This window comes from Hemicordylus capensis, chromosome 1 (genome assembly GCF_027244095.1).
Source record: "Hemicordylus capensis ecotype Gifberg chromosome 1, rHemCap1.1.pri, whole genome shotgun sequence".
NCBI lineage: Eukaryota > Metazoa > Chordata > Lepidosauria > Squamata > Cordylidae > Hemicordylus > Hemicordylus capensis.
The window spans coordinates 361,785,514-361,808,479 of NC_069657.1; the positions used below are offsets into that span (position 1 = coordinate 361,785,514).

The 22,966-nt window shown below is 42.9% G+C and overlaps 1 protein-coding gene across 7 annotated transcripts in view; it reads left to right on the forward strand.

Annotated features, from left to right (window-relative positions):
- Positions 1-22,966, forward strand: part of AKAP12 (A-kinase anchoring protein 12) — a 159,142-nt gene that overhangs the window by 39,404 nt on the left and 96,772 nt on the right. The window lies entirely within an intron of this gene.

Below are 22,966 nucleotides of genomic sequence, written 5' to 3' on the forward strand. Positions count from 1 at the left end.
TGCTCTTGCATTCCTTACTTCATAAGCTGTTTACTGTTTATTTGTTTATTTCAGCCCAAGGCCAGCATAAACTTCATAAGCAGAAACAGTGCTTTCTGCTGTTGCTGCTATATTCATTCATTCATTCATTCATTCATTCAACTTATATACTGCCCTTCCTAAAGTGGTTCAGGGCGGTTTACACTAAAATAAAAAACACATACAACATTTTTTTTTTTTAAAGTCATTGGTGTTGAAAACCAGAAAAAGATTTTCTGTACCATCTCATCCCATAACATTTCCTTACTACAGAGAAGCCAAGGAACATTGCAGCATAACTGTTCTCAATTGCTGAGTCAATAAACAATCCACTGATTTGATTGACTTGCTGTCAAGTCAGTTTCAAGTTTGAGCAACCACATTGGTAGATTCTCTCCAGGATGATCTGTTCTCAGCTTGGCCTTTAAGGTCTCTCTGAAGTGTATTCATTGCTGTCATAATCTACCTTGCTGCTGGTCGTCCTCTTCTCTTTTCTTCAACTTTCCCTAGCATTATGGACTTCTCAAGGGAGCTAGGTCTTTGTATGTGTCTGAAGTATGATAGTTTGAGCCTGGTCATTTGTGCCTCGAGTGAAAATTCTGGATTGATTTGTTCTGTGATCCATTTGTTTGTTTTCCTGGCTGTCCATGGTATCCTCGGAAGTCTTCTCCAGCCCCAAAGTTCAAAAGCGTCAATGCTTTTTCTGTCTGGCTTCTTCAAAGTCCAGCTTTCGCATCCATAGAGTGTCACGAAAAAACCATTGTCTGAACGATTCTAATCTTTGTAGATATAGACACATTACAGCATCTAAATATCCTTTCCAAGGCCTTTATTGCAGCCCTGCCAAGTGTTATTCTGGAGCATATTTCTTCACTGCTGAATCCTTTACTGTTGATGGTTGATCCTATAAGGCAGAAGCTACCCACCACCTCAGTACGAATACGATGAGTATTTATATACCACTTTTCAACCAAAATTCCCAAAGCGGTTTACATACAGAAATTAATTAATTAATTAAATGACTGCCTGTCTCTAAAGGCCTAAAAAAGAAAACATAAGTCATTCTGTTCCGGGAGGCCTCAGCGGCTGCCCACACAACTGCCAGGCCCATCACAGAACCGGCGGGGGCTGGGAGGGCCACGCTGCCCCCGGAAGCTCCAGCATGCCCTGCACGAGGCTATTGTGCGATGGTTTGCACAATCTGTTAAGTCTCCTTTCTTTGGTATGGGTATGTAGACTGACCTCTTCCAATCTCTTGGCTACTGTGTCGTTCTCCAAATTTGCAGGCATAGTTTGGTTAGAACCTTGACTGATTCTTCTTCCATTGCCTGCCATATTTCTGTAGTTATTCCATCAATTCCTGTAGCCTTCCGACTTGGTAATGACCGGAGTGCTGATCTAATTCCATTTTCCCATACTAGAGGTTAGTGCAGGTAGGGAATATCTTCTAGAGTATCTTGGATGTTGATGGTCCTTGCTTTACAGATTTTCAGTATACTCCTTCCATCTCTGTTTGATCTTCTCTGAATCAGTTACTGTCTGTCTTTTGGCATCCCTTAACCTACCAATTTAAGTTTGGAACATCTTTCTGAGTTCAGAGATCTTTTGGAAAACTTTCCTTGTTTTTCCGTGTCTATTTCCATCCTCAAGGTCTTTACCGGTGTCATTGTAGTACTGTTCCTTGTCTCCTCTAACAACTTTCTGAAATTCACTATTAAGTTCCTTCCTGAGGTCTTTATCTTTCTTGACTTTGGCTTCTCTCCTCTTCTTAGTAATTTCCACTGTCTGTTCTGACATCCATTTTGCTTTCTTCTATTTCTTGGTCTTTGGCAGTTTCTTTTCACATTCATCCTTAACAACTTCTCTGATTTCATTCCACAATTCCTCTAGTTCCCTATCAATGAGGTTCAGAACTTCAAAGCGGTTCCTGATGTTCTTGAAAATGGTGAGTACATTCTCAATATCATATTGTGGAAACTGGAGAGCTTAGGTTTTCTGCTTTAGCTTGACTTGGAATTTGCACAAGCAGTTCATGATCTGTTCCACAATTGGCCCCTGGCCACGTCTTTGCTGTTATAACTGAGCTCTTTCACTTTCTTGCACCAATAATGTAACGATTTGATTTCTGTGTACTCCCATCTGGTGATGTCCATGTGTATAGGCGCTGCTTTGGCTGTTTGAAGAATGTGTTCGTGATGAAGAGATAATTGGATTGGCAGACACTAATAAGTTATTCTCCTGCTTCATTTCTGCTTCCTAGGCCATACATACCGTCCAACTTTGTTTTCCTCCTTACCATTTCCAACTTTGGCATTCCAGTCTACAACCACCAGCAGCACATCTTGCTTGCATGTTCTGTCAATTTCAGACTGAACTTGAGCATAAAACTTATCAACTTCCTCTTCTGCATCAATCGTTGGGGCATAGACTTGAAAAACTGTCATGTTAAAGTTTTGTCCATGAAATCTAATTGATATTAGTCGGTCACTGACCACATTGTACCCAAGTACTATCATTGCTATATCCTTCCTGACTATGAAAGCAATATCGTTCGTCCTTTATTTCTCATGTCCTGAGTAGTAAACGGTATGATTTTCTGACTGAAAGTGTCCTATTCCAATCAATTTTAACTCACTGATGCCCAAGATGTCCATCTGTAGTCGATTCATTTCATCTTTCACTGTCGAGCTTTCCCGTATTCATGCTGCTTACGTTCCACATTCCCATTGTAATTTGGTCTTTGTAGCTTCGGATTTTCTTTTCCTGCATGGCAACATCAGCCGCTAGACATCCAAAAGGCTTTAGCCTAACCATGTCATAAACACCATCAGTTCTCTGAGAGATCCCCAGCTCTTCCTTGGTAGCATGTTGAATACCATCTGACCTGAGGGGCCCATCATTTGGCACTACATTGACTACCATTCTATCTTGTCTTCTCCTGTGCAGTATGAAATAATGCCTTTGTCATCACTAAAGTGACTGCCCTTCCTATATTGCTGCTGCACAATATAGGTGTCTGCTTGCTTTAGCTGGGCAGCTGGGATGACCTTTGCACCTTAGGTGCCCCTACTGGGAGTATACTTCCCGGCATACTTCCCAGGAACACACACCCCACCACCATGATGAGGCAGATAACAGGACTTGCGGGGGACCATAGTGTGCCAAATAATAGGGTGCCAATAATAAAGAGCCAGCGTGGTGTAGTGGTTAGAGTGCTGGATTAGGACTGGGGAGACCCGAGTTCAAATCCCCCCTCAGCCATGACACTTGGCTGGGCCAGTCACTCCTCTCTCAGCCTAACCCACTTCACAGGGTTGTTGTGAGGAGAAACTTAAGTATGTAGAACATCGCTGTGGGCTCCTTGGAGGAAGAGTGGGATATAAAATGTGATAATAAATAAATAATCCATAAAGTGCCAAATAAAAAGGGTTTCTGTTTCAAATAAAAAGAGTTTCTGACTCCTTTCTGTCCCTGGTCTTAAAAAGGAGCTTTGTATTGCCCAGCTATGCCAAGCATGAATAGGGGATGAGGATCACGACAACACTGACACTCACTCCTGTGGCAGCACTTCAGCTGCAGTGAAGTGTAGTGCCATGTGGCCGTCCTGAGATGGGGAGAAACTGCCCCCTCACAGCAGCACTGGAACATATGCCCAGTTCTATGACCTACTGCTTCAGCACATTCACACTTTTTGGTTGTGCTTCTGATTACCTAGGCAGTGTGTTATCAGCAAAAGTATGCTGTGGTACAGGTTATTTGGCTGCAAAGCTAGATCTCTTAGTGGCCTTTTAAAAATCAGCTTTTCTTATTTACATTAACTTTTTAATGGCATGCTGCATTTAACTTAGTGTAAAATATAAGCCTCCATGTAATGCAACAATAAATGCCGTGCAGTGGAAATTCTTTGCATTTTTCACAATCAAGGAAGGAATGTTTTAGGATTAGGCTCTCAACAGGTGACACAAATGCTCAGATTGCCTTGGGACTCGGTACCACACCCCTGACTTGGTTGAGGGGTGTTTGTTTTAAGCAGCCTTATTATTAAAAGAAAGATTAGCTACAATGCAGCTGGGATAATATTCTTTTTAAATTCTTTTAAATTCAAATATTCTATTTAAATTCTCTGCAGAAGGGATGTCAGTCCACGAGACTGTAACTATTATTTGCTTCTCTAATTTTATTCGTCTAAAGCAGTAATAAACAGCCACAGTGCAACCAGCATCCAACATGACTGTAATGCACAGTGGCTGACATGACATTTAATTTAAGTGAAACTACTCATGAGTAATTTTCCTCATCATATCAACCTGTGTATTTACTGCAAAGTGTTTCAATGTTTGTTATGTAGAAAAAGCCTGTGCTGAACTGCTGCATCACTCAGTGATGTATTTCCAGTATGGATTCTAGTGCTGAACATGTTTCCTCTCCTTACTGTACTGCTCTTTAGCAGCATATGCCACCATATGCACCTCACAAACCACTAAAATAAAGATTGCTCATATACGCAATCATTGTTTCAATTATCACTTAAAGGCTTCTTAGTGGGTGTTTTGGTATTAGTTACCTCCAATATTTGTTACAGTGTACAATATTATTCCAAAGTTTCAATGCAAGCTAAGCCCCATTGACTTCAGCACAACTTTTAATGGTAGAACATGCTAAGGACTGGAACTCCTTAGAGCAGGGGTTCTTAAACTTGGGTCCCCAGATGTTGGCATCTGGGGACCCAAGTTTGAGAACCCATGCCTTACAGTAAATATAACTTTGAAATAAACAAGGAGCAGAAGAATAACAAATGCATTTTACATGGGGAAAATTATGGAAATTAGGAGTTACTGGAGTTATCCATGTGCAGATTTAGGAGGCTTCTATTGTGTCCTGGGGAATATTGCTCTGTGTGTGTGTGTGTGTTCACACTTTTGTTGATGAACCATTGAGGATTGAAGGGAAGCTGCAATTGTCCTCAAAAGAAGTTCTATTTGCAGTTAGTTGTATGTCTGTCTCTTTTTAAAATATCTTATTACCTGTATATTTTACAAACTAGGATTTTAAAAAAATAAATATCAGTTTAATATACAGCATAATGCAATTATATCAGTATAGCTGGCCCTATTTGAATAGCTTCTTAAAATTTGGACAGTTTTTCAGCTAACATACAAGGAGAGAGGGAGTTTAACATTAATCCTATTAAACACACTGGGCAGCACCCAGACTAGTTGGCTATGACTAAGCACCATCGAGATGCATTAGACAAGTTAGTTATAATGAACTTAAGTGATATTAATTTCAATGGCTGATATCCAGAGCAGCCTTCTCATAGTGTAAAAAAGAAAGTAATGCTCATGTGAGGGAGAGCTTTCCTAGCTGTGCTGGGGCGACATAGCCCCAGGCAAGGGGAACGAACTTCAACTATTGGCTCTGGGAGTACCCGTGTCATCTGAAAATGTGTCCCTGAGGGCTGTGAAACCTTCAGAAACACATTTTCTGAAATGAGCCCCTGGTGGCGCAGTGGTAAAACTGCCGCCCTGTAACCAGAAGGTTGCAAGTTCGATCCTGACCAAGGGCTCAAGGTTGACTCAGCCTTCCATCCTTCCGAGGTCGGTAAAATGAGTACCCAGAATGTTGGGGGGGCAATATGCTAAATCATTGTAAACCGCTTAGAGAGCTTCCAGCTATAGAGCGGTATATAAATGTAAGTGCTATTGCTATTTTCAGTTGATACAGGGCACTCATGAAGCCAGAGCAAATAATCAAAATTTGTCCCCCCTGCCCTTGTGTGCCCAAGACTGTGCAACTGGACTGCTGGTGTGGAAGGTGCTAGTGTAGTTTCTGTTCATGCTGCTAGAAGTCTGCTCTGGATGTCAGCCATTGGGACTTAGTAATGACTATTTTGGTCTGAATGCTGCCTATCATGTGAACAATTCTGTACCCAGAAGAAATAGTTTACATTAAGAAATAATGCTCCACATTCTCTTCAGCCTTATGTGTACAGAGCAAGATCTTGCTCTGCCCTCACAGGGAGCCTGTAGACGCTGCACTGCATGCCTGTTTCATGTAGCACATGGGGATTGGGAAGCAATTTTTGGCTTCTCTCCTCTCTCTGCAAAAGCCCTGTTTGCTGCCAGAAAGATGATCCTGAGGGCTGTGTGACTCTCAGGGACATATTCCTGGCACCTAATGGGGCTTTTGCATGAAGGGGAGAGAAGTAAATATTGCTTCCCAATCCCCCTCCCACATGCTGCACTGAAAGGCAAGCCTGCAGCACAGCTAGTCTACTAGACCCCTAAGAAGGTGCAGCAAGATAAAATGTGGGCTTGAATAATTCTGATTCCAAGATTCAGCTTTTTCAAATCATTTAAATCTGTTTGATATTCAGTTGAGTAAAAAGTTAATAATAATAAAAACCCTGTTTGGCTAGAACTGGGATATAGAGCAGAAGGATGGGAGGTGGAGAAAGAAAGGGAGATTAAAGTTATACAATTTGGCAAGGAGTATTCGGTATGGGAGAAGGAGCTTTGCTGGCTTTCTTCCATCTGCTAACCACTGGAAGCACAGCTTAGCCGTAGCCTGATTTCTGAGACTGCACTTGATAGTGGTTCAGCTTAGACATAAAGGCCATGACTCGATCAGTATGAACATGCTATGCCCTTGTGAACTCCCTTGCTCCCCTTCCCTCCTCATCTTACACACACTTTTTACTGCTAACCATAGTTTGGCTCCAAACCAGAATTTGGAACAGCAGTTCAAAATGGGTTTCTAGTTCTGGTTTTGAGGCAAACTATAGTTAGGGTTCATAATTGTTTGCTCAGTTTGGATACCATGGCAAGCCAGCAAGTGGAGTAGGAAAATGGCAAACAGGAGTGGAATAAGCCTGTACTGTGTAAGCCTATAGCATGTTCCTAAGTGTCAAACTTAGATCTGTATTGAGCCACTGTTTGAACTCTTTTCTCTTGTCTAGAAACACTTGTTTTCTTAACTATGTGTTTATATCTGTCTGTAGTTGTTAGCTTGATGATGATGATAATTGTTATCAAAAGAAAAGAAACAACTTCAGAATAATAAAGGAGATTTTTTACAGCATGTCAGTCTGTTCAGGATTGCTGGATTCCATGTTTGCATGCTGAACCTCCTGACAAAGATGTTCACGCAGTGCTGCTTATGCCAGAGTTTCAGACGTTCTTTAAAATCCAGAGTCTAGCTTATGCTCCTATGCACATGTGGAGCCCTTGCATAGTCTGTGCTATTCATTTCAAGAGAGGAAGCATTCAGTTACACAAAAACTTGTTCATGTGCATCTGCTCTATCCTTTGTAGTGAATAAGACAGTACTTGTGGGTGAGGAAGCATCAGTAGTTCTGTACCCATAACATATCAGTGGATTAGGCTGGTGGGAGGGCTCCCTTAACCTGGTTTTGCTCACTCATGTGAATAGCCTGTGTGTGTGTGTGTGTGTGTGTGTGTGTGTGTGTGTGTGTGTGCGCGCTATCAACTTTGCAATGCCTGGACCAGTATGAACCAAATTGGGTACAGTTGTAGGGATCCATAGGGACGCCTCATCAGCATCGTTTTGATTATGTCATCCACTCCAATTCAAGATGGTGGGCATGTAAACATTTGAGGTGCAAGTGGCTAACTTGCGAACTGCCTAACTGATTTGAACCAAATTGGCTACAGCTGTAGGGACACCTCAGTGGCATAGTTGGAGATGAAGTCACGCACCCTGATTCAAGGTGGCAGACACCTAAACGTTTGAGGTGCAAGTAGACTAACTTGCGGGCCATCTAAACAATTTGAGCAAAATTTGGTACAGTTAGGGTACCAACTGTAGTGGATGACACATAGGGACATTTCAATGGGTTTGTTTGTAATGATGTCATCCACCCCACTTCAAGATGGCAGATGCATGAATGGTTGAGGTGCAAGTGGGCTAACGTGGACTGCCTAACTGATCTGGACCAAATTTGAAACAGTTGTAGTGAGTGACAGATAGGGACACCTCGATGGTGTAGTTTGTGATGATGTCATCCACCCAAAATCAAGATGATGGACATGTGAACGTTTAAGGCTGAAGTGGGCTAACTTGTGAGGATGGTAATGATCAATTAATATTATAGTGCATGAAATTAAGAAGATTAGTTCTTACCAGAACAACTTAATTCATCTTTTTTTAGTACTACAAAATAATAAATGTTTAATAGAACATGTTTTTAAAACCATTTTGAGTCATAGTTCCCCTCTCTCTAATACTTATTATTTATTTATAAATTAATTTATTGAAAAATGAAGTTAACTCCCACCGTTCAAGCTAACTTTGATGCCTAACGAGAAAGTTTTACTGTTAAAGAATGTATTGTATTGCCTCCAGGGACTGAATCCTTGATTGTGATTTGTTCTGACAGTTGGCAGTTGTATTATGACCACAGTAGTAGCTACCCTTCTTTCCTGTTCTTAATTGGAAATTGATACACAGGGGAATATTGTTTCTTCTCCCAGTATGAAAAGTTATGCAGTGTACTAAAATTCCCAAGGGAAAAATTATTAATGTTGGTTTGAAACTTGCAGCAGTATTTGTATGTAACAGACAGTACGTATCACAAATAATTCTGAGGTGTTGATGAAGCTTTGCCATTTCTACTATTGATCTCAAATGTGTAAAAAATGAGTTATTTTTATACTATATCCATGCATGTGTTAAAGTAAAATACTTCTGAAAGTACTGAACTTTCAAAACCTTGTTCAGAGTACTCTCTTCAGATGTGTTAGCAAATTTCTCAATGTCAGTTTCCCCTTAAATGTGCGTGATGTAGAAGAAGCTTAAATAAGGAAGCTTACTAAAATTTCAAAGAATTGATTCAGTACCAATGCCTTAAATGTCAAGATTGTTTTTGTCAGGTCTGATAGCAGCCGATTAATTTTTATCAAATAAGGAATGCAAGTTAAATGCTCTTAATTGAGCTGGTCAAAGGAAAATAGTTGTCTGAAGACTTTCATTTTCAAATATTAAATAAGTGTTGAACTGATGGCGTTTTGAGACATTTAAAAATGCATTTACAGCTTATGTAATCACATTTGTCATGTTGCTATATGCCAGTCCTGTTCATCCTAAACTTAATACTTGCTGTGCCTGCACACATGTGCTTAAGGTTTATAAGTGTGCCTGTTCTAGAAGCCCTCACAAAACAATTCTTTTCTTTGACTTGGATTTAAAAAAACTCTGAGCAGAACTTTGCTCTGCTTTCCCATCCCCTGCTGCAGCCTCCTTTTGCAGGGTTGGATAATCCTCAGGAATGAAAAGGAATCTGGAGTGAGGGACTGCAGATGAATGGGGAATTGTGGACCTCCCCTTTACATGAGTGGAAGTCCCTTCTGCTTCCATAGGGTCCCCATAGATCCAAATAGTTTTGTTTGTGCCTCAGTTGCCTCACATAGTCTCTGTGTAGAGGTTTGTGGATTTGTAATAAATAATATACTGTACTCCCATTGTAGTGGGATTGTGAAATAGTACATGATCGAAAACACCTCCCTACACATTTCCCCTCAGAAAGTTAGCAAATATTTAAAGTGAATGAATCAATAAACAATCACTTGAAATATTTAAAAATCCTGTATTCTGTAGATCTTTGCTTCTGCAGCTAAAAAAGATCAATTTAACTTATAGAAAAAAAGAATAAGCACTGAGAATTACTGTTAAAAATTAAAAAGTTGAGTTTTTAATTGAATACACACACACACACAAATATACATATCACAAATATACATATACACACACGTGCGCGCGCACACACAGAGTAGATCACTAGTATATTTATGTAATTATAATTACATGTTCCATTCCTTCTTTTGTAGCAGAATCTTTTATATTCCACTCTTTGTAAATATTTGTTTTGTTTAAGAATGGTTTGTTTGAGATATGGTTAAGTCATAGTTTGCAGAACAGCTGAAAATCTTTCCTTTGTTGAATGTCCAAATACAACCCAATCAACAAACTGTATTTATTACACAGTCCTTAGAGACATGGTGTTCTGTGGAGAGCGGGTTCCTAAGGAAGAAGGGGGTGGTTTGTAAAAAAATCACCCCTTCCCCAGTGACTGTTATTAGTCTGGAAGTGCTGTATTCTGATTGCCTCACTGCACTGGCACTTCTTTAGCCAGGATGTCAGCATTTTTGTTTTGTTGCCTACTTAAAATGTTTGTGTGTCTCTGTGTGTGTGTGTGTGTGTGTGTGAGAGAGAGAGAGAGAGAGAGAGAGAGCGAGAGAGCGAAACAGCATTTGAGATCTGCTTTTTATATCCAATATTTGCAGTGAAGTTTTGACCTCACAAATTATTTGACATTTTCTTGTGGAAATCCAAATAGATTCATTGTAGAAAATTTTGCTTGCTGTTTAACCCTTCCCCTTTGTGTGTTAATGTTACCTATAGTAATTTTAGAAGACCTTGGAGAAGATGAATAATTAAAGGATTTTTCCTTAAGCTATTCTGATGTGGCTGAGGCAACTGCAGCACCATTCTTGCTCCACTCATACTCCCTGCATGCCATTAATGAAGCCTCTCTCCCCCTTTGTAGTGCCTAACCATCACAAATATTATTAAGCAAAACTAGGGTTTTCAGAAGTGGGTATCTCCTGCCATATTATTTTCTGAATTTTCTTTCTTTTTTTTTAAGGGCTTAATTTCATTTGGGTTGAATCTAATGGGACCCTAATGCAAGCGGAAGGCACTTCCAATCCACTGACATGAAGGGGAGAGTTTCCCACGCCACAAAGATCAGCTTCTCCTCTGGCTGTAGCGCCCCCCCCCCCCATGCCACATTCCATACCATTCCCACATCATGACCCATAGAGAGGGGGACTTTCTCTTTTTGTGGGGGGACTGCAGGGGGACGGAAGCAGGAAAGCCCCATTCCATTACTTGTGGATGTAAGAATCCAAACAATTTTAAAACATTTTCTCTGGTGCAGTTTTATAGTTTTAAATTATATTAGGGATGTGCATAAATTGATATTCATGCAGTTGAGATTCATGCATTGATTCGAAGCACAGGTTGGATACCTTTAAAAGTAAGGAGGAGAGCAGATCCAGACCTTGCTCCACCTTTGCGCCATGCAGCTTCTTGCTGTAGTGGCACATGCCCCACCCACCCCCAGCATCCCTCGTGTGGTGGCAGGCATGCACATGGCCTCCATGCATAAACATTGGCCATTTTGTGGTCAACAACCATGCTGACTATGCAAATGGCCACCGCACATGCGTGGAGGCTATGTGTATGCCGCTACTGCATGAGGGGTGCTGGTGGGGTGGGCACAGCAGCAGGAGGAAGCTGTGTGAGGCAGAAAATGAGCAGGTATGAACCTGCTCTTTCACTTTTAAAGGTGTCCAATCTGTGCTTTGAATCAGTGCATGGATCTTAATTTGTGCACATCCCTAAATTATATGGACATGTAGCTGTGTCTTCCTTCCAGGGGAGAAACACAACTTCCAAAGGACTTCGGTTATGGACAAGCAGCATGATAACAGACAGTGAGAGCCCCCAATTGCTGCTTAATAGGTTTATTAATCACAGTATTACAGGTGGTCCTCTCACCCTGTTCTTTCTTCTAGGCTCAAACTCCTCTTTCCCTGTGGCATGTTAACTTCACGGTCAAGGGCAATCTCAGGTTCTCGGTTACAGGGATTTCCTTCTTCCACTTTTTGCAGCTTGTCTCCTGAGTACTCTTCCAGTAGAAGTAGCCAGAGCTCTTTACCAGGGTTGGTATGCTTTCCTCTCCAGCTCCTCGCCTCCTAACTTCCTTTTCGATTCTGTTGCTCTCACTCAGAGCCTCCCATTCTTTCCCAAACCATCCAAATGTTCTTAGGTGTCTGGTTGGCACTGTTACATAGACTGAGTTGCTCCAACCACCCCTCCTGAGGCTCTGAGTGGGTGAGGTCAAGCACTACAGGCTCACACAACTCTATTAATAATGTAGTCAGGACCAACTTGTTGCCTTGTGCTTCTTGAGCAAGGCTGCTTAACTTCGGTCCTCCTCAGATGTTGGTCTACAACTCCCATCATTCCTGGCTATTTGCCACTGTGGCTGGGGATTATGGGAGTTGTAGTTCAAAAATAGCTGAACAGCCTATTTTAGACGCAAAGGCAGTGTGCCACTACTCTCTCACAACCCCTACACTCAGCTGGTCATTTCACCCTCTTCATTGGCCCCAGCCTACGTTTGAACCAGTCCAGATGCCGCCCCTCACTTCCCTTGCACTAGCCTCACCTTTGGCATGCTCTACCTCAGTGTGTTTGCAGCTTAGGCTCTTCATGCTGGCTAGCTTTGCTTTATGGTCTCTGGTCCTTCCAAAAGTGCTGAAATGATATCTTATAATTTCAGCAATTTCGGAGGGAGTAAAAACCTTAAGTGGTGCAGTGGGGAAATGCTTGACTAACAAGCAGAAGGTTGCCAGTTTGAATCCCCATTGGTACTATATCAGGCAGCAGCGATATACAGGTGAAACTCGGAAAATTATAATATCGTGCAAAAGTCCATTAATTTCAGTAATGCAAATTAAAAGGTGAAACTGATATATGAGACAGACGCATTACATGCAAAGCAAGATAAGTCAAGCCTTAATTTGTTATAATTGTGATGATCATGGCGTACAGCTCATGAAAACCCCAAATCCACAATCTCAGAAAATTAGAATATTACATGGAACCAAGAAGACAAGGATTGAAGAATAGAACAATATCGGACCTCTGAAAAGTATAAGCATGCATATGTATTCAGTACTTGGTTTGGGCCCCTTTTGCAGCAATTACTGCCTCAATGTGGCGTGGCATGTATGCTATCAGCCTGTGGCACTGATGAGGTATTATGGAAGACCAGGATGCTTCATTAGCAGCCTTCAGCAATTCTGCATTGTTTGGTCTCATGTCTCTCATCCTTCTCTTGGCAATGCTCCATAGATTCTCTATGGGGTCAGGTCAGGCGAGTTTGCTGGCCAATCAAGCACAGTACACTGTATACTTTTCAGAGGTCCGATATTGTTCTATTCTTCAATCCTTGTCTTCTTGGTTCCATGTAATATTCTAATTTTCTGAGATTGTGGATTTGGGGTTTTCATGAGCTGTATGCCATGATCATCACAATTATAACAAATTAAGGCTTGACTTATCTCGCTTTGCATGTAATGTGTCTGTCTCATATATCAGTTTCACCTTTACTGAAATTAATGGACTTTTACTCGATATTCTAATTTTCCGAGTTTCACCTGTAGGAAGATGCTGAAAGGCATTATCTCATACTGTGAGGGAGGAGGCTATGGTAAACCCCTCCTGTATTCTACCGAAGAAAACCACAGAGCTCTCTGGGCACCAGGAGTTGAAATCAACTTGACGGCACACTTTACCTTTCACTTTAAAGATAATGAACTGGAGCCAGCCAGCACAAAGAACTTGAGCTGTAAACAAAGTGGGTGCAGAGCACACTGAAGGTGTGGTCTGTGTAGGAGGTACAAGGGGCATGCCTAGGCTTGTTGAAGTGTGGGGGGCTGGTGAGGAGGGTGGGACAGCAGTGCTGGTTCTGGGCACAAAGAGGAAGCTGCATTCCTGAGAGGAAGTGGCTTGCTGGTCTTGAGGATGGAGGATGCAACAAGCTTGTAGCAACATTTCCACAACAAGGATATAAAATAAATAAATAAACCACCAAGAAAACAAGAGGGGAAGAAGAAGCTAGGTCTGCTAGGGCTGGGAATCTCCTAGGGTTGGATTTCTGCCTGGCTGGCAGTGTTTGTGTCTTTTCCAGAGGAGAAGCCTGAGTGGGGGGTTCATTCATTCCAGGTGAGGGCCCCAGCTTGTGGGAGGCTCCACATTCCTGATTTGAGTCAGTTTGACTGCTGGTGTTGAATACAAGGCTCGGACCATAGGAGCCTTGCTCCCAGGAGCTTTGCTAACAGGAGTTTGCAAACAGATAACGAAGGAGTTTAGCAGGAGATTGGGGGGAAACGCAACAAGGCAAGAATAACTACCCAACTTTTGTAAATTTCTTGGAGGACAAAACTAAAAACCATTAATTAGCTGACGATCTACCCAGTACCTAGCTTCAAACCCCATATACTTTAAATACCCAATAAAACTAGTTATGAAGGTAGAATGCCAGCAGGGGAGGGGCTTCTTCCCAGTATATTGCGCAGAATGTCGCATGTATGACTGTCTGCCTGAGGGGCAGAAATCGTGGGTGTGCGCTCGGTGCAAAGCGCTCTTGGCTCTCAGGGAACAAGTTCATTGCCTTGAAGCAAAGGTGGCTGACCTGGAGAAGCTCAAGGAGGCAGAGAGGTGTGTAGATGAGACCCTCAGGGTGTGTGGATGAGATTCTGGGGGATTGCCAGCAGGAACAGGGTGGCATCTGCTTTGGCCAGCAAAATCCCCTGAGGTGTGAGGGTGAACATGTTTCAGATAAACCAGAAGGGACAAAGTAGAGCCAGGAGTTGAGCAGAAGGAAACACAGGGCAGCTTGCCAAATAGGTCAAATGATGGTAAGGGGGATAGCTCATGCCAACACCAGGTGAGGGACCTGGCGTATAGGTGTTTGTATACCAGTGCCAGAAGCCTCCGAGCCAAGGTGGGTGAGCTGGAGTACTTGGTTACTAATGAAAACATAGATATAGTGGATGTAACAGAAACCTGTTGGAATGGTAAGAACCAGTGGGACACAATTATTCCTGAATATAAACTCTTTAGAAGGGACAGAGAGGGGAGGGTTGGCACTGTATATCAACGAAGGGATAGATTCCAATAAGCTAGAAAACCTAGGTGGACCAGAGTCCCCCACAGAATCATTATGGGTAACATTACGAGGACTGAAAGGAAATGTGTTAGTAGGGACGTGCTATCGCCCTCCGGATCAAAGCGCTGAGAGCAACCTGGAGTTGGAGAAACAAATAAGAGAGGCATCAAAGAGAGGCAGATCAGTAATAATGGGTGACTTCAACTACTCACACATAGACTGGGTAAATTCACATTCAGGTAATGACAGAGAGTCCAAATTGCTAGATGTTCTAAATGACTGTGCCTTAGAACAGTTAGTCACAGAACCAACCAGAGAGATGGCAACTTTGGATTTAATCCTGTGTGGTAACCGGGACCTGGCCCGATATGTCAGAGTTGCAGAGCCATTGGGTAGTAGTGACCATAGTGTAATTCAATTCAGCATATAAGCGAGTGGAGAATTGTCAAGGAAGTCGAAAACACAGATGCATTGGACTTCAGAAGAGGAAGCTTCTCAAAAATGAGGGGACTGGTAAGAAAGAATTTGAAAGGGAAAATCAGGAGGGTCAAATCACTCCAGAAAGCATGGAACTTATTTAAAACCACAGCACTAGAAGCACAGTTGGAATGTATACCAAGAAGGAGGAAAGGTACCACCAAGTTCAGGAGGATGCCAGCGTGGCTAACAAGTAGAGTCAGGGAAGCTATAAAAGGGAAGAAGACTTCCTTCAGAAAATGGAAGTCCTGCCCTAATGAAGAGGACAGGAAGGAATAGAAACTCTGGCAAACTTCTCAGTTGGAAGCCTACTCTGTGAAGAGGAGACACAGCTTGAGGAGGTGAGCAAGTTTTACTAAACAGAACAACATCTAGCCTTTCCCCCCTTCTAACTAATTAACAGAAGGAGGGGGGGTTTGAGGGGCTTGTTTCTCTTTAAGGGATAAGTCTTAGTCTGTGTGTGTGTTGTTTGCCAGGGCTAGCAAACTCCAGTGTTTTTGTTTGTCCCTGCCTGGAGGTGGCGGAGTCAGCTAGGGCTGTGGGAGCCCCCACATTCCTTTGACATTCCTTTGACCAACATCCTGTGTTTCTGTTGGAAACCTACTCTCTACATAAGACGTGAAGGCCCGAGAGAATAGTGAACAGAGCATAGTGAACAGGGATAGCAAACAGGACGTTGGGGTTTTGCAGGAGTTTAGTGGGAATTGTGTGTGGGAGCCTGGAACAAGCCCCTGTGATCACAAGGAGCCTGGTAGAGAAGAGAACGTGAGAACAAATCCCTCCCTCATATTCTTGAGAAAGGCTGTTGGAACAGTTAAATAACTGACCATTACAGTTGAGACCTATCCTTCTAATAAACTATCTTTAAATACTGTAAACAGCCAACAATACAGTAAACTGCCCGGAGCCATTTTTGGAAGGGTGGTATAGAAGAATGAATGAATGAACAAAACCAGCATGTAGATAGAAAGTCAGTAGGGGAGGGGGCACTTCCCAGTGTATTGCACAGAGTGCCACATGTATGACTATTTGCCCCATGGGCAGAAGGCATGGGTGTGTGCTCAGTGCAAGGAGCTCCTGGCTCTCAGGGAACAAATTCGTTCCCTTGAGACCAAGGTGATGGATCTGGAGAAGCTCAGAGAGACAGAGAGGCATGCAGACGAGACCTTCAGGGACGTGATAGAGGCATCCCACTCCAGGGCTGACAGCTCCTCTGCTGTCAGGGAGAATGAAGGTCTCAGGCAAGGAGGACATTGGTCTGAGGAAGAGGGAAATGCTCCTTTACAAGGGACCCCTTCCATGGATGATGAGCCCATATCCTCTCGCACAGGGGATACACCTCGGGGGGGGGGGCTCCTTGTAGTGGGTGATTCAATAATTAGAGGTATAGAGAGGTGGGTTTGTAACCACATGTTGACCGCATGGTGACTTGCCTGCCTGGTGCGAAGGTTGTGGACATCACGCAGTGTCTAGATAGGCTCTTAGGCAGTGTTGGGGAGGGTACAGCTGTCATGGTGCATGTTGGCACTAGTGATGTGGGGAAATGTAGTCAGGAGGTCCTGGAAGCCAAATTTAGGTTGATAGGTATTGTATTGAAGAACAGGTAGCATTTCTTGTATTCTCAGAAATGCTACCTGTTCCACGTGCAGGTACAGTGAGACAGGCAGAGCTGAGGGGTTTCAATGTGTGGATGAGACGTTGGTGCCGGGAGGAGGGGTTTAGATTTGTTAGGCAGTGGGATACTTTTTGGGGCCAGCAAGGCCTGTACAAAAGGGACGGGTGGCACTTGAACCAAGATGGAACCAGACTGCTGGCACTTAAAATCAAAAAGGTTGCAGAGCAGCTTTTAAAATGATGCCTGGGGAATTGCTGACAGGAGCTGGGCAGTACCTGGTTTGGCAAATGCCACTGTTTAAAGTGCAAGGGATTCAGATAAAACAGAAGGGGACAGAGCAGAACCACATAAAGAGCAGACAGAAGGCTGTGCCAGCTGGTCAAAGAGTCAAAAGAAAGATAGCATACATCAGGTGAGAGATTCAGGGTATAGGTGCTTATATGCCAATGCCAGAAGCCTCCAAGCCAAGATGGGTGAGCTGGAGTGCTTGGTTGCTAACGCCGAAATAGATATAGTGGGCATAACAGAAACATGGCGGAACAGTGAGAACCAGTGGGACACTCTTATCCCTGGATATAAACTCTATAGAAAGGACGGAGACGGGTGCCTTGGAAGTGGAGTAGCACTGTATGTTAAAGAAGGGATAGAATCTAACAAGCTAGAAAACCTAGGTGGATTGGAGTCCTCCTCAGAAACCCTGTGGGTTACAATACAAGGCCTGAAAAGAAATGTGCTACTGGGGACGTGCTATCGCCCTCCGGATCAAAACACTGACAGTGACTGGGAGTTTCAGGAGGAAATCAGGGAGGCGTCAAGGAGAGGCAAGGCTGTAATAGTGGGTGACTTCAATTAGCCACACATAGACTGGATAAATTCACAGTCAGGTAATGACAGAGAGGTCAAATTTCTAGAAACACTGAATGACTGTGCCCTAGAACAGTTGGTCTTGGAACCAACCAGAGGAAAAGCAACCTTGGACTTAATCCTGAGTGGCACCCAGGATTAGGTGCATGATGTCAGTGTCATTGACCCTTTAGGGAACAATGACCTTAGTGTGATCAAATTCAGCATATATGCGTGGAGAGAATCACCAAGGAAGTCTAACACAGACATTTGGAATTTCAGAAGAGGAAACTTCTCCAAAATGAGGAGTATGGTGAAAAGAAAGCTGAAAGGGAAAATCAGGAGAGTCACTTCGCATGCGTAGAGTTTACTCAAAACCACAGTACTAGAAACCCAGTTAGATTGTATACTCAAAAGGAGGAAAGGTACCACTAAGTCCAGGAGGATGCCAGCATGGCTAACAGGTACTGTCAAGGAAGCCATAAAAGGGAAGAAGACTTCCTTCTGAAATTGGAAGGGCTGTCCAAATAAAGAGAACAGAAAGGAACATAAACTCTGGCAAAAGAAATGCAAGGTGACAATAAGGGAGGCAAAAAGAGAGTTTGAGGAACATTTAGCTAAAAGTATCAAGAGGGATAACAAAAACTTCTTTAAATACATCATAAGCAGGAAACCTGCCAGGGAGGCGGTTGGACCTTTAGACAATGAGGGAGTGAAAGGGTTATTAAGGAGGATATGGAGGTTGCAAAGAAGCTAAATAAGTTCTTTGCATCCGCCTTCACGGCAGAGGATACTGAGCATATAACTGTTCCTGAACCAGGTTTTTTGGGGGATGGAGGCTAAAGAACTGAGTCAGATAGAAGTGACAAGATAAACTGTCTGGAAAAACTAAAAACTAAGAAATTGCCAGGGCTGGATGGCATCCATCCAAGAGTCCTCAAAGAACTGAAACGTGAAATTGCTGGCCTCCTTGCTAAAATATATAACTTATCCCTGCAGTTAGGCTCTGTACTGGAGGACTGGAAAGTAGCCAATGTAACACCGATTTTCAAAAAGGGATTCAAGGGCAATCCAGGAAATTACAGGCCGGTTAGCTTAACGTCCGTTCCAGGAAAATTAATGGAAAGCATCCTCAAGGATAAAATTGTAAAGCACATAGAAGAACAGACCCTGCTGGGAGAGAACCAGCATGGCTTCTGCAAAAGTAAATCTTGCCTCACAAACCTTTTGGAGTTCTTTGAGAATGTAAACAAGTGTGTGGATCAGAGTTATCCAGCTGACATAGTCTACCTGGACTTCCAAAAAGCTTTCGACAAAGTTCTTCATCAAAGACTCCTGAGGAAAGTGGATAGAAAGAAATTCTTCTCCCTCTCACATAACACTAGAACCAGGGGTCATCCCATGAAATTGATTGCCAAGAAATTTAGGTCCAACAAACGGAAGTACTTTTTCACACAACACATAATCAATTTGTGGAATTCTCTGCCACAAGATGTGTTGACAGCCAACAACCTGGATGGCTTTAAGAGGGGCTCGTATAACTTCACGGAGGAGAGGCCTATCAGTGACTACTAGTCTGAGGGCTACATGCCACCTCTAGCCTCAGAGGCAGGATGCCTCTGAATACCAGTTGCAGGGGACTAACAGCAGGAGAGAGGGCATACCCTCAAGTCCTGCCTGGATGCTGGGCTAGATGGGCCTTGGGCCTGATCCAACAGGGCTGTTCTTATGCTAGTCAATTGGAAGGTATGTTTGTGAGTTCGGGCAGTTAACAGTTAACCTGGATGGCTTTAAGAGGGGTTTGTATGACGTCATGGAAGAGAGGTCTATCATCGGCTACTAGTTGGAGGGCTATAGGCCACCTCCAGCCTCAAAGGCAGGATTCCTCCAAGTACCAGTTGCAGAGGAGTAACAGCAGGAGAGAGGGCATGCCTTCAACTCCTGCCTGTGGCTTCTAGCGGCATTTGGTTGGCCACTGTGTGAAACAGGATGCTGGACTAAATGGGCCTTGGGCCTGATCCAGCAGGGCTATTCTTATGTTCTTTTGTTAAAAGAAATGCAAGGGCACAATAAGGGATGCAAAGAGAGGGTTTGAGGAGCATATAGCTAGAAGTGTCAAGGGGAATAACAAAAACCTATTTAAATATATCAGAAGTAGAAAACTAGTCAGGGAGGCAGTTGGACCCTTAGATGATGAAGGTGTGAAAGGGATTATTAAGGAGGATAAGGATATTGCAGAGAAGCTGAATGTTTTCTTTGCATCTGTCTTCACGGCAGAGGATACTGACCATCATCCGCCATGAAGTAGGAAGTGGGGACCCCCAGGGATTGGTACTGGGACCAGTGCTCTTTAACTTGTTCATAAACGAGCTATGATTTGGGGTTACTAGTGAAGTGACCAAACTTGCAGATTACACTAGACTTTTTAGGGTAGTGAAATCCACAACGGATTGTGAGGAACTCCAAAAAGATTTCTCCAAACTGGGGGACTGGGCGACAAAATGGCAAATGCAGTTCAGTGTAAGCAAGTGTAAAGTGATGCACATTGGGGCAAAAAAGACCAACTTCACATATATGCTGATGGGATATGAGCTGTTGGTGACTGACCAGAAGAGAGATCTTGGGGTCGTGGTGGACAGCTCATTGAAAATGTCATCTCCGTGCGCGGCAGCTGTGAAAAAAGCTAATTCCATGCTAGGAATCATTAGGAAGGGGATTGAAAATAAAAATGCTAATATTATAATGCCCTTATACAAATCTATAATGCGGCCACATCTATAGTACTGTGTGAAGTTCTGGTCACTGTATCTTAAGAAGGATATTGTAGAACTGGAAAAGGTGCAGAAGAGGGCAACCAAAATGATCAGGGGCCTTGAGCACCTTCATTATGAGGCTAGGCTACCGCATCTGGGGCTCTTTACCTTGGAAAAGAGGCGACTAAGGGGAGATCGAAGTGTATAAAATTATGCATGGAGTGGAGAGGGGAGATCGAAATTTTTCTTCCTCTCTCACAACACTGGAACCAGGGGTCACCCCATGAAATTGAAGGTTGGGAAATTTAAGACAGACAAGCAGAAGTACTTTTTCACACAGTGCATAATTAATCTATGGAATTCCTTGCATTGGATGTGGTGATGGCCACCAGCTTGGATGGCTTTAAAAGGGGTTTAGACAGATTCATGGAGGACAGGTCTATAAATGGTTACTAATCTGGTGGCTGTGGGCCATCTCCAGCCTCAGAGGCACGATGCCTCTCAATACCAGTTGCAGGGGAGCAATAGCAGGAGAGAGGGCATGCACATACCTCTTGCCTGTGGGCTCCCCAGAGGCATCTGGTGGGCCACTGTGTGAAACAGGATGCTGGACTAGATGGGCATTGTGCCTGATCCAGCAGGGTTGGTCTTATTTTCTTATGTTCTTATGATGCCTACAGGAGTGCAGTGCCCACACTCACCACCCCTTGGTGCACTCACATGTGAGGCTATCACCTCAATTTGCTTCTCATTTGAACAGATAATACCCCTGAATGTAGTTATCTGTTCAGGTGTGCCAAGGCTTGATTGGACTCTCTCTCTCTTTAGAGGTTTTCATACAAGGCTGAATCGCCATCTGTCAGGGATGCCGTAGCAGTTTCCTGCACCGTGTAGGTGTTGGACTAGAAGCTCTTCAAGCTCTCTAAAAAACTGATTGTTACGTGGAAACAAAATTTAAAACTGAAATTATATGTCTTGTATCAATTTCTCATCCATTCCTAATTTTGTTGTAGGTTAAAAACTACTTTCTTGGACATCAGTAGGACTGCTTGGGAGCAACTTGATTAAGAAATGTGGTTTAGGTATCCTTCCTTGTTTTTCTTTTGGCAAGAATGTAGAGATGTTTGAGCAGTGACACCAGCAGCTGAGGAATTAAGGCAAGAAAGAGGGAGGTTTGTGGTTTGTAGTAACTGTATATTAATCTTTTTCTTTCCAAGAAAACATGTATATTATCTGTCTACGGGGAAATATATTAACAAGATTTTAAAGAGAAAAAATATAAGTAGGTATCTTGTGTGTGTATGCACACACTCATTCACAGGGATGTGAGAAGCATAAAAGAGAAGGAAGAAAATATTAAGGATATTTTCTATGACCAGGATTCAGAGTGCTCTGCATGGCTATACAAAGCACTTCTACATAGTGTATGTGTGGGTGTGAGTGTGGCTGCTTTTTCCTTTCAGGCAACATGGGTGCTGCTCCTAGGGCCCTCAGCTTTTGGAGGGGGATTTTCAGAGTTTTGGTGGTTTACTGCCAGAAGCAGGAGCTGAAAAGCCTACATGTGCAGATGGAATACCATACATGGTTAGCTTTTCTTAAGGAAAAGTTAGCTTATGAGATCACCCAGCCGTGTGTGTGTGTGTGTGTGTGTTCGTTCGTTCCCCTATTAACTTCTAAATGCCTGGACTGATTGGACACACCTCAATTCCAGATGGCATGGCTAACTTGTGAAGATGGTAATTATCAATTAAGATTATAATGAAAGGAAAGTAGGCAGATTAGTTCTTACCAGAACGTCTCGTTTAAATTAATTAAAGTAATATTTGTTTTAATTTGTATGAAGCTTTCTCAGGCACCTCTATACCTCAGCCTTAAGCCAGATCTTGACTGACTTCCTTTGGATGTAGGGAGTTAGCCCCCAAAATTAGGAGCCAGACAGTGGACAAAATTACCAGATTTTGTGGCAGACACCGTGAAGTCAGAAGACAAATTTATTCATTTATTTATTACATTTATAGACCGCCCCATCCAAAGGCTCTGGGTGGTGCACAACAAGTTTTTAAAAAACATTAAAAACCAAAGCAAACACCATTTGAAACATACTGCTTAAAACAATATAAAATACATTTAAAACCAATTAAAATACTTAAAAACAATTTTAAAACCTTGGAAGGCCAGGCCAAACAAGTAAGTTTTTAGGGCTCTCTTAAAGGCCAGTAGCGAACCTCAAATGAGGATATCTGCCACGAGTACATTCCATAGGCCAGGAGAAACTAGAGAAGGCCCGATTCAGAGTAGCCACCAGATGTAATGGTGGTAACTCGAGATGGACCTCTCCAGATGACCTCAACGTGCGATGGGGATCATACAGAAGAAGGTGCTATCTAAGGTAGCCTGGAACCGGATTTTGAACTAACTGAAGTTTCTGATCTACGTACAAAGGCAGCCCCATGTAGAGCGCATTGCAATAGTGAAGCCTGGAGGTTACCAGCTGATGCA